The sequence below is a fragment of the Condylostylus longicornis genome, unplaced genomic scaffold (assembly GCF_029603195.1).
Source record: "Condylostylus longicornis isolate FDR11 unplaced genomic scaffold, ASM2960319v2 ptg000004l, whole genome shotgun sequence".
Lineage (NCBI taxonomy): Eukaryota > Metazoa > Arthropoda > Insecta > Diptera > Dolichopodidae > Condylostylus > Condylostylus longicornis.
The window spans coordinates 2,335,587-2,349,751 of record NW_026577973.1 but is presented as its reverse complement, the minus strand read 5'-3'; positions in this window follow the sequence as shown (position 1 = coordinate 2,349,751).

Genomic DNA, 14,165 nt, shown 5'->3' with positions numbered 1-14,165 from the left:
TTAAACACAAATTCTAGTCTTAAATTGCTGAAGGAAAATGAGATTGCATTTTTACTTTTCAACTCTTTCGAGTAATTTGTTGTTTTGTGCAACACTTTACGGACTTGAAATAAAAAAGAAATCAAAAATAAAGAAAATGCCATCACATGATTTAAATAAAATGAAAAATTAGACAGCCTTGTTCCAACTACTTTATGTACGTATAGGTACAAACCTTTTCGAAGCGAAACAAAACAAACCGAACTTTTACTGATTTTTGCTAATTTTTCCTTTCCTTTCAAATGTAGTAATGCATTAAAATCATTGTGTAGTCGTGTAGCGATAATAAAATGTTCGCTCTCTTACGGCTAATATTTTCTTTAGAAAAATAAGATGTAGATGTTCTCTTAAATACAAAGAAAACAAATTCTTGACAATGATCTGACAATGGTGCGCTAACCACTGCACCATTGATCAGATCAATCGAGTAATAAATAAGCAATATTGCAACAATTTCCGATATTTCTAGTAAAATATTTCCGTAACCGCACTGTATAATATGCAGATATTTTTTGGAAGTTGATTTGTACAACAATGATATTGCTTAAGGGTGTCCTATTAAAATTCTATAAAAAAAATAATACAAAATTTATATTTTTAAAGTTCTTTGTTTATTGTATTATAAAGTTTTTAAAATACAACAAATTTTTTGGAAAACTTTTATAAATGTTTCTATACTTATTTTAGTTTATTTTCCATCAATAAATACTATTATTATCTGCTGTATATTTCATTCCAAAATAATAATCTATAATAATATTTTGCCTGAAACATAATAACAATTCATTTTCTTTTACAAAGGATACGACGACGATTGTATTCATTATACCATATAGAGAGAGAGAGTATATATTATGTATGTAGAATAATGAAAACAAAAACCCCGTAACCACATTAAACCGATTGAGAACAAAAAAGAAACTTTTTTTTTCTGTGCTTTATGACATCCCTATAAATTTAATATCGAATCGAAAATATTAATATTTCATTTGCAGGCAAGAAGGAACAATTTGAAAAGAAAGAAGAACAAAAAAAACCTAGTAAATTTTTGTATAGCTTTTTTGATCTTTTTGAAAAAAAAAAAAAATTATTGGAACCCGTACTACTCTATGTACCTACAATAGTTTACCTTTAGGAAAATATTTTGAAACATGAATTTATAACATGAAAAATATATTTAAAAGCACAGTTAATTTTTTCTGTTTTGTTTCGTTTTTATTCTTTGTGTTTTCCGGGGTTTCCATATGCAATTTCTAATCAAATAACAGGAAATATATTGCCAACTTTGTTATTTAACAATTTTATTCGTTATCTTGTTTACTCCATTTACAGACAATGTGACAGTTACTAACCTCGTATATTTGGTTCACCAAAAAGAAAAAAAGCAAAAACAAAAAAACATGAACGGGGTAACAAAAAAACATAAAAATCCTGTTTTTTTTTTTTTTTGGATTAAAAATAAAAACTACCTATTGGGGGGGAAAAGAAAAAAATTTAAATTATAAATTCATGATCATTTTCTCTCTTTTTGGTATATTTGCCTTGTTTTTGATTCTTAGTATAACAATATTGCACTAAATATGCTGATATTTTGTATAAAATTTACTGTTTAAATTACAACAATGTCATTGCTCTATATAAATGTCAATACCAGAAAAACATGTTATAAAAATCATTTATTACTGTTATACATTATGTTATACTGTTATACATAAATTTATGCTATTAAATGTGTTTATGTTATCTATATGAGTAAATTTTTACTTAATACACAATAATAGAATATTAATATTTTTATTGAAATTTGACAGTGTAAAATGTTTAATATATGTTTAAACTTACAGGCATACATGCAATATGCACATATAGAAAAATATTTATATCACGAAATATTTCTGCATGAAAAGGCAAAGTTGAAATGTTAATATGTCTGATGTGTAATAAATCACACAAAAACCACTTCATAAAATAAAAAGAAAAAAAAAATAAAGGGGAAAATGATATAAAAAATAAAAATATAAATGTAAAAACGAAATAAAAAGGATGTACAGGCATATTATGAAAGTGTGTAGATAATAGTGAAAATTTTTAACACTTACACAACATAACAGTAAGTTTTTTTTTCAAAAAAAATAGACAAAATATGCACTAATAATTTTAATTTGGTCTGCTGGTGTGCATTTTTCTTTTAACTTTTTATTTAAAACATTCTTCATAATTTCGTTAATATTCGAGAAAATTCGGCATTGCTATAAGTATAGTCCATTTAGTATATAAGCAACACATTTGAATTTCACATTTTCTACAAAATTTCACATTTGAACAAATTTTAGTTTCAATATAAGAGCACTCTCCTTTTCGTATTTCATAAAACTAAATAAACATTATGATCATACAAACTTACGAATTTTGTAAACGATTATTGTATCATTGAGAACATGTGCCAGTTAATACCTTTTGTATTTTTATAATAAAAATCTTAAATAGCCGGTATAACAACCCTATTATAAGAGATTTAATCAAAAATTTCAGCCTTTCGTAATAAATGATATTCTTTCTCTAATGCACATTACATTGTGTTATTGGCTATAAGAAGTGTTATTCTTTTCATTCCATTAGAAAGCTATTTGGGTGGCCCTCTATATAAAATTATATAATTCCCCATAAATGGATAAAAATATTAGGTACTTTACCTACGATTTTTGAAAGTATTTCACAGAAAAAAGGAATACGGCTGATTTCGAGAACTGCCAAAAAAACTCAAACACTGCTTGTGAGTATTTTGTTTAAATTTTTCAAAATTTAATAAGAGGAAAAAAATTGTTTACAGGAATTGTAATTTATAACAATTAGAATGTTTATGAATAATTAAAGGCGTTTGAGTGTAAAATTATTCAGATGTTTTGAATTTGTGAAATTAAAATGCAATTAATTCAGAAATATTAAATCTTAATTAATTTGTATTTCATTTTTTAATTTAAGGAAAAAAAAACTATATGAACAAATATAATAGATAGATGTACGATATATGAATAAATATAATAGTAAAATATATTTTGTAGAATTTCATATTTAATTGCGCCCATGCTATATTTTAAAAAAAAATTAATATATTACGAAATTTGTAACTTTGTATATAACGCATCAAAAATTATATTTATTAATGCAATAATTTATATTTTATGTAGTTCCTTAGAAGATATGTCGTTTATTTACTCGAAAATTAGTAATGTGTTTTTTGTTTTCGGCAATACCTCTAAAACCTTTCACAGCACTTAATTAAATTTATTTCGCAGTAACGCTCAAATATGCTTATTTATAATGTACTCCCTCTTAAATTGTTTAAGCCAAAATCGTTATTTTTTGTGTTAAATTTTAATAGCAATCAACTGTTTCAAAATATTTTTTCTGGAATTATTATGTCGTGAAAAAAAATATATTATTTATAAACAATGAACAAAATACAAAAAAAAATTATATATTATGTATGCAAAATTTGAATAATTTCGTTTTTTATATTAAATAAAATTTGTTAAATAAAAATTATTTTTAAACAATAGCATTGTGTAACATACGGCATAAATAATTATTTAATCGACCATGAACAAAATCCTACATTAAATCATTAACCAATTCACATAAATAAATATATTTAGTACTAACACAAATGAGTAGTATGTGTATGCTAAGCACAAAGTATAAGCTCACAAAAATTATTCTATATACATAGTTCTGCAGAATAATGTAGATTATATTGTACAAAAAATTATAAATTTTGTGCAGCTCAAATATTTTTGTAACGGTTATTTAGTTTAGAAAATGATTTATACACTTTAATCGGCCAATTTTTTTATATATTAAGTCTATTATATAAGTATGCATACATATTACACATTTATGTAGATTCAAACATCTGTTGATGCCATAAGCAAATAAAAAGCCTTATTTTGTACAAAAAAATATGGAAAAGAAAATTTACAATAAATTATAAAAATAAAAGCAGACATTGTAAATTTTTAATGTGCACAGTATTGCTCATTATTTAAAGTTTTACAATTTAATTTATACTTTATTTGATTATTGAACCAAAAAAATTTAATGAATGCCCTACATATTTTGGAGACAAATTTTTTATAATAATGGCCTTACACTACACAATTTTATACAATTTTAATAAATTTTCCTTTAATTATTGCAAAATATTGTTGTACTTTATGTATTGGGTACACAAATAAATCAAAAAAATACAAAAACCAGATGTAAAACAATCAATAAAATTATTTTCAAATAATTAAAATTCAAATTTTCTAATAAGTATTAAAAAATGTGAAATATGCTAATCAGGCACCGCAATATATGTATAGGAAAATTTAGTAAAAGTTAATTATAAAATTGATTTCAATAAAGGCTGATAAGAAAAATTTATTATTAAGAAACTTTAAAACGTGATAACATTATTAAGAAAAACAATAACCGAATGTTACTTTGAATCTTGTTCGGTCGATTGGTTCAAAACTGATTTTTATTATATAACCGACTACAAGTAAAAAAGAACTATTGCAATTTTTCAGAAAATTTTTTTTTAATAAGTTAACGTTGTTTCTTGGTAACTACTTTATTAGCTTTATGAAAAATTTCTATGAAAGCAAATGTTTCTGAGAAGCAAGTGAACACCTAAAAACTTATGTAATTATATAATTATTATTTATTACTATGTTAGTAGATGTATATTTTCTGTATTCTACTAATGCTCATATATTAGTGCTCCTCCTAAAATTATGCAACTTTGTAGATAGGAGAGCAATCACAATAAAAATTTCGTATTTTTTACAATAACCCGATATTTTTTTATAAATTCTATATTTTTATGATATTTTAATGAAAATTTTATGTAAACCACTAAAAAATAATAAATAGAATTAAATAAATTTAAATTTAAATAGAAAAGAACTCCACACATATGTATATAATGCGAGTATACATTTACAATTTTAAATTTCTCTTAAATTTTAAATCTTATACAATATATTCATTATCTTTAAAACTTTTCCTCAACACCTCTGTATTTTAATTTTACATAACATTTTCTATATTATTATATTCGATTTGGTAAAATAAGGTAGTGTAATTACATAAAAAATATTATTAGAAATCACATATTTTTAACTCATATTCTTAAAACATATATACCTACATACATACAATATTTTCTTATAATATTATTCCTATAATAATATGTTTGCATCTAAACATAAGATATTAGAAAATTTTATTCAAAAATATAATTGCAGCAATAATAATGAAAATAATAATAATAAGAATAATATATTGTAAATTAATATTACATTTACATCATAAAAGAAAAATATCAATAAGTTTTGAAGTTCATGTCTTGTATATTGTGTTATAAATATAATTTTATATAAATAAATTAATTAATACTAAAATAAATTACTTATATATTTATGGATACATGATACATAATGTATACCTACATATTACAATATGTAATGTAATAAGCATAATATGTGTTAAAATATAAGCTCATTTAGATAACAATATTGTATATAATATACATTATACTTTCAAATCCAATTATCTTTTCTGAATCTAAATTTTGAATACTTTTATATAATAATATATTGTATATATTATATATTATTACATATACATAAATATAATAATATGCAAATATTCAACAAAGTTACTACTTACTTGAATAATAATTTATAATATCTTTTATAAAATTCATATATTAAATAAACATAATGAAACAATGTATATTATTTTAAAACATACTATTATCATTATTATAATATATACGTATACATACATTGTAAATATTTGTACATTTACATACATTTATAATAATAATAATATTTGCATATAGGTACATATAAAATATAATTAGAAATTTAATGTAAATGGAACGTGATTTTCAAACATTAATTCTTGATAAGCCGATTATTGCTGTTGAAAACAAGTAAAATAAAAATAATCAAAATTGAAAATTCTGATAAGTAGGTGTGTATATGAATGCAGAATCATTCTTACATTTATATATGTAAGAATTATAAGTATTTTATATATATTTGTAATATTTAAGTATATTTTGTACCAACATGCACGTGTATTATACCAATATAATACATTACATTAAGATAAATTTTCTTTATTTAAAGTCCTTGGAACAAAAAGAAAAAAGAGATGAAATTGGAGTGAAATGATTTCTTTTAAATTAATGATTAAATAAAATTTGAAAAATTTTTCATCTTAAAGTGATTTTCAATCTTTCAAATTTTCAATATTTGTAATACATTGAAGTAAAATAAAGTTTTGTATACTAGTCATTTGTGTTCATTGTTGTTTATAAAAAATATGTTGTTTAGGGTACAGCTTTTTTATATCAATAATGAAGGAATGTTGATAGCACTAATTTAAAATTTTTATTGGCACATCTAATCACTCTATCGGGAGATTTTTGTCAGTTTTTTTTTGTTTGGTTGAAACTTTTGAAATAATTTCGGTTTTTAGTTATCCGGAAGATTGTATCGACAATTGCTCAATTTCTCAATATTCCTTACGAACTTTGCTTACGGATTATCCTTTATTAATAAATATTCAGACAGGATAATTCACTGACTATGATTTCTATCCTAATAAGTAATATGAATAAGGAAATGCTATTGAAAAAATTGAAATTAGAAAGATTTTTATTTTGAACACAAAGTTTGAAAAATTTGAAATTACAAGTAAATTATAAATACATATGTATGTACACATATTTCAAAACTGATTTTACTTTTCATTTTTTAAGTTTTAAAATGCTTTTACTGGCTATATTCATAATTATTATATTTTTTATATACAAAAACTTAAAAACTAAAAATTTTCTATTATTCTTTAACTTTTTCAACATAGGATTTTATTAAGAAATGCATTCTTCAATTTTACACTTCTGTTATCTCCAAAAGTATTTAATTTTTCTATATTACACACATACGCATGAATATACACAACGTATGTCTTTCTAAGCTCAAGATATTTTATATTCACACCACATTAAATTTTGGTAATAACTCAATAGTACGTAAAATAAGTTTTAACAAAACATGTTTATACTTTAATGAAAATATTAATTATTTATTAATATTTTAGAAAAATTATGCCCCCCGTAAATTCCATTATAGAAATAAACAAAGTAATCATTTGAAAATTTTGAGGTTTTTGTGTACCATGATATTTCCGATACAAAGTTGAAAGGTTCCAAAAACTTTATGAAGAAATCTAACACAGACCACAAATTATATTTTACAAACCCACAGGATCATCTGCTTGTTTAATCGAATATCGCGTACTTAGCCTGTATGTTTATATTATAGTTTCTATTTGTAGAGAAAACACCTGAGACAGAGTTGGAGTATGGGGCTCAATTTGTTAATATTGTTTTGTAGTGTTCACATAATTATTTTCTTCTTTTAAAATCACATTTTACCAATGATATTTTCTGTATTAAAGCTGCTTATTTTATATAATATTAATATTAAATTTGTTAAATAAGTTGTTGAAATTTTTCTTTATTAAAATTAACTACACAATAAACTGTTCACAATTTATTACTGAAACGTTGTTATTGTAAAGGATTAAAATGATCTTATTTTTGAAATGAATTGGTAGTTTTTCAAAAATACTTTAATTGCAAGCCATTAAAAACCCATAATAAGTACTTAATAAATATTCATTTAATAGGTTAAATTGCATTAAATAAAATGATCAATATCCTTATTGAAAATCATATTCATGGGTTTTAAAATCAAATAATCGCTTTTTTTGGATGTTGCTTATATGTATTTATAACAATTCTGAAGATATATTTCTATTCAATAAAAACTTAATAATTATTATTTACAATGAATGCACAATTATTGAACTCTTAAGTTGCATGAACTTTGTGTTCATTTAAAACTACAATTATTATTATTTCATATTATTTCAATAATATGATATGAATATTTTCCAATAGTAATTATAAAACTTTTTATATAAAATCAAAAATAAAATCTCTGCGATTTATTGGTATTTAAAATCGACCCAAGTTTTCTATATTTATATTTTAATGGTTTATCAATTGTATTGTATAATATAAAGTATATTATATAATATGAGGTTATCAAAAGTTTCCATTGTTATAATTTCATATTTATTCTATACAGATACACATGTACGTGGATTGAATAAAGGTATACGTATATTCAGTTCATGCAGATATTTTTATGAATAGAAGAATGACTATCCGAACGATGGACTTCAAACAATCATCATATTTATATTACAATTTTTATAATACTTGTGAATCCACATATTAGGAAATACCTACACATAGTACGTTATACATATAATTATAACTGAGGATATAGTCAATTGAATATATGTACATACAGTAATTTAAATTTTCATTCAACTTTATTTCAATGAAATGGTCTTTATATTTGGTTTTAACTATTATACTTGATGGTTAGCGCGAAACAGGGTGATAGTATAGTCTAAGGGAACTTTTTCCTTCCTGAAAAGGAAAAGTTTCCTCTAGACAATAGAAAAGGATTCAAGGAACCTTTTCCCTTTTAGATCCACCCCTTCGAGGTATAAGCTCTCAATGTAATATTGTTTCTAAGAATTGTTCAATTTCTACATTGTTGCTTAAGTTGCCAATTCCAAAACCAGCTCATATAAAGCTTAAAATAGGTGACAAAGAATTGAAATTTTAATGAAACTTAGTTTCCGAGTCATTTAAGAGGGAAATCAAAATTTTTATAAATTTTTTCAATAAATTTGCCTTCAATTTTCATTTGCTCATTACAACAAGTTACTCATACTACGTACATATTTTCGTTATATCACCTTGCTCCGATGGTATTTTGATTAAGTCGCAAACACTCTGTATATAAAAATTTTTAAAATATTTAAAATATTTAAAATAAGTCAAAAATTTTCATATTGAAAGTTCTACTAGAATTCGAAATATAAAGCATTCAGTTATTTATAATAAAAAGAAGAGCAATTTGAATTTAACAAAATGTAAGAAAATTGATTATCATTTTTGCTGATTGTAAAATGAGTAGGTACTATATTAATAATAAGTTCTTTTGATTTTAATACTGATCCAGTAAAGAAAAATCAAAATCTATTGAAGCCCATTTGCACATCAAAAAGTCCTTATACACGGATATTTTTAATAATTCTCTTGTATAGAATTGTTTGATTTGTTAGACAAATAATGTATAACTAATATTACACATAAAATGCAATAAACCACAAAAATTAAACATAACCAACTCGCGATGTAAATATAATAATTTAACTTTTTTATGACCTTTTATTAAATTTCTACACTAATACTCGTAGACTCTGTTTTAAATCCAAATTCACGCACTTGAGTTTAAACTTAAGCATTGAAATAGCTAATGAATTTTTTATATTTCGAGCAGAAATATAGTAATTTTTTCTTTATGATTTTCATTTTTGAAATATGAAGAATCATTTGATTTCTGAAAATTAATTTTAGTTCTGGATGCTGTAAAATCTTGATGCTAATAATATCATTCTAATAATCCCACTGCACTGAGAATTAAGGTCTTTCAAAGCATATCACTTTTAAAAATGGGAAATTTTTTAAACTGAATTTAAATAACAAAACTCAATTTAACAAAACTGAATTTAAATAACGACCGTAATGGAGTAATTATAAATTACGTTTACAGTAAAAACGAACCTTATAAGTCTACGAAAGAAATAATCACACTTCGTAACAAGCAATTTAAAGAGAATGGTCATATGAAATTTTGAATTTTTTTCTTTGGGTTTCTGCTACTTTAATACAGCTTGTGCTGAAAGTGTTAGTTTTTTCATATTGGTTAGGGAGTGGTTCTTACTACAGAAAATCTCACTTTTACTTACATTTAATTTTTTCCCCGCTCATTTTGCTACCTATTTGTTTCTTTGAAAAAAAGCAATGACATATGTAATTTGGTTATTTTCCAAACAGAAAAAAAAGAGTATGACCTTTAATGTATGAGAATATTTATTAAATGACGCCGCAACTTAATAATAATTTTGAAATAAAATTTTTTTTTTCTACTAGGTAATAAAATCTCGAAAGACAAAGAAGGACGGCGCTACCTGCCTTTCCTGTATTCATAATACCAATTCCTTATGGAAGGAGATAAAAATGGTATAAAAATATGCACTGATGTAAAACCTGTTCTATTCCGAAATATTTATTAACTATCAAAATTTCTAGTCCGGAAAATACTGCACTGCGATAAATAGTGCGCATATTAAAATATTTTCGGGCTAGTGTGATACCTTCAGAAGCAGCGCTAGATGATTATGCAATACAAAATTCTGATTGTACAATAAAAAATTTGCTTTATTGAGAAATCATAAGTAATATACATATTACACATATGTAAAAATTACATACAAATACATACATATTATAAATTTAGAAATTTGTTTCCCGAAATTCTTAAAAGTTCTTGAATAATGCTATAAAATTTCGACTCAATGTAGTAGAGTCAATAAAATGTTTTTTAACCGAACAATAAACTTATTTTTTTTGGGAAAAAATACTATTTTATTGTATAATTAGTCGCAGCAAACTGTCACTAAATTCGTACATAAAATAAAATTCTCGTATTTAGAGGATATACAAAGAATAAAATATTAATTAAAAACTTTTTTTATTTTTACAAAAATTTTATAATTCGCGTATTTTTCATGTTATTATGTTGTACACATACTTAATATTTTAGAAATTATAATTTTCAGTTGAAAACTATAATGTATAACAAATTTGTAGATATATAAATATAAAATGTATTACTTTGTGAGTACTACTTCACTTTGTCACAAAGTCTGATACAACAAAAACACAAACTAATTTGAATAAAAGTTGTGAGAAAAAACAAGATAGATTTTTATAAAAATAACTAACGCGTACAATACAATGCCAAAAAGTGCCACATAAAATGAAAGTGTTTAGCAAATATTGTACCAAATAAAAATATTATGATAATAGAAATTAGAAAATAACTAAAAAATATTGAAACTAATTTTTGTTTTTCAATTCCAAATATTTCACTTGATTAAAATTTTAAAAATTTTCTGACATTATTCATGTGCATGTTTTGCTAATTGAATATTGTTGCTAAATGGAAAAACTTTTGAACTGATATGAAATTTATTTAACAAAGGAATTTTTGTATATTAAACAAAAATTTATAAAATACTAAAAAAAATAATGGAACCTAATACTTTATTAATAATTTTCGCTCTCTACATAATATAATAGCTATTTATAAGAAATTTCAGTGTCACAATAAATGTTATTATTAAGTTTTTAAAGGGAGAACTGCCTAAAAATATAGAATTCCGTACACAATAACTTAATATAAAAGAATTTAAATTTGTTTTTAAAAGAATTTTTCTTTAAATCGGCTGAAAATCCAAAATTTGATTTAATTAAACGTTTTTATACAAGATTTTACATAATTAGGATATAGTGCTGAGTTATTGAATTCTAGTAAATTTAGTAAATATATTTACTATTAAGAAAATCTCGTCGAGGATGTCTGAAAATATTATATAAGAACTACGAGTATAATATTATAAAATAATACGAATTTCAACAACTCAACCAATTTAACAAATGAAAATCAAAATTATCTTCAACATTTTTTTGAAAAGAATTCTCATACAAATCAATTTGGAATTTTCTTGAAAATAATCCTTACTTGTGTAAATTGCAATTAAATAGTATTTAATCAAAATTTTGCAAAATGTCTGAATAATGCAAAGAAAAAATTAATTATTTGCTAATAAATAAAATATGGATACAATTAAAAAACCCTTATTTTATTTGGACTCACTAGTTTTATAGGAGCATTCGTTTTTAAAATACTTCCGTTTGAAATATGTATGTATCCATATACGATGATAATTATGTTTTCAGTAAATATTAATTTTCTAGAGTTTTATTAAGTTTGATTCAAAGTTAATAAATTTGATTGCTTAGTTTTATTACATTGTATTTTCCACAAATTTTGCAAAATCATATCGATGACTAATGAATGAAAAAATCAATTAAGCTGTTTGTATCCTTATAGTTGAATCTATATAGTTACGTTTTATGCATACACAATATTAGTATTATATATTATTTACATAGATATAATGTAAAATTTATAACATGCTATGCCATAAAATATTACAAAAGAAATAAATGTATACAGATATATACATACATATATCACACAAAATTACAATATAAAGAATTGGTTAATTATAAACTTGACAAAAAGGATAATATGTTTTTGTTTTATTTTTTCTCTAAGCGTAACTAACTTGAGTGTAGATACAATAAGTATTTATATAGAATTAGAAGAAAAAGTGGGGGAAAAATTGCCTTCATTCTTCTTCTATGTTTTTGTAGCTATTAAATTTTGTAGTAAAGCGATATCTACTTTAAAGAGTGTAAATTACATTTAATGTTTATCTAATGAAGTTTATGTGTACAATATGGAGGATTTTTTGAAAATTTTTATTTTCACTATATTTGAAAATAATGTGATATAATTTCCGAATATTTTGTCTAAAATATTATAATTATATTTTATATAACTAAGTTTATTTTTTATTAAAAGATTTTCCTTCAAATGATTTTTAAATTGTCTTATTTGATGCTCAAAATAATTTTTTGTCTTTCAATATAAATTTGTCTTTTATTATAAATTTGTTACATATTGACAACGTTAGTATCTGTTGAATCTTTCTCAGTCTCTTCATAATATCTCTTCTCAGAATAATATCGGAAAATCGTAATAAAAGTTATACCAATTTTCCTATGGAAAATCAACGTTGAAGCAATATTGCATCTATATGATTTTGTAGAGCAAAATTTAGAAACTGAAAAGTCATTGCAATTTTTGTTAGGTGTCAACATTAACTGTATAAGGAAAATAATTTTATAAAATTAATTGTAATTTATGAATTGGTTTCATATATTTTACAATATTTTATGCTCTTATTTAAAAATTACAACATTTACGAGTACAAGTTTCAAAGTTTATTTAAAATATAATTTTTTTTATAAACATCCAATACTGTTCCAGGTACCTATACTAATTTAAGTTCATACGACTGTAGAAAGACACTTGATTTTTAGGTGGAAAAACATAATTATGAATTTATTTTATTTTCATCGGGTTTCAAATCAGAAACATCAACAGATAAATGTTATGGTACCTGTCCGTTTAGATTTTTTGTTTTAACTTCTAGCAGAGCTTTATAATCATCGCAATAAAATAATTTGTTTGAATTCCGGAGCGCATGTGTTCCATCATTAAACCTTTTAATGTCTTCGTTGCTTGCAGTCAAATCAATAATAGGAATATCTTGCGGAATGTAAATCACATCATCCTTTTCTGAAGACATTATTGCAATTAAATATTCTGTATCAATTTTTATTTCGAAATTAAACTTTTAATTTTGGAAACTTTTTGGCAACCATCCGAATAAAATTTTATTTTCTCCTTTAAACAAAAAATTCAAATAAACTAAATTAATTTTTTTTTTAATAAAAATTTTTTTTTAATAAAATTAATTTGACTGGAAAATTTTGGAGAACCTGATACTAAACTTAACAAATTTTTTTTTTTAAAAAGTCACATTAACAAAATCATAAGTTAAAAAACTGAAAAAAAATTAATAAAAAGGAATATCATCCCTTTTAGTATTTGATACGTTAAAAATATTTTGTTTTTGCAACAACGAAACAAAAAATGTTCAATTATATTCCAAAATATTGCTCGCACATATTCCGATCGTATATCGTACCAATTATTGTCGGATTCTTTTCTTTTTAAAGAGAAAACACGCTAAAAAACAAAAAAAATGTTCTTAAAAAAATTTCGTCAGAAAGTTGTTAATAATGACAGTTTCTTTCAACATATTTTATTTTAATATAAAATTGATATTTATCTACTAATTTTAATTTTTTCAAATAATGTGAGCTGTTTAAGGGCCCTGCAATTAAAAACTCTATAGTAACATATAAAATGAGAAATAGG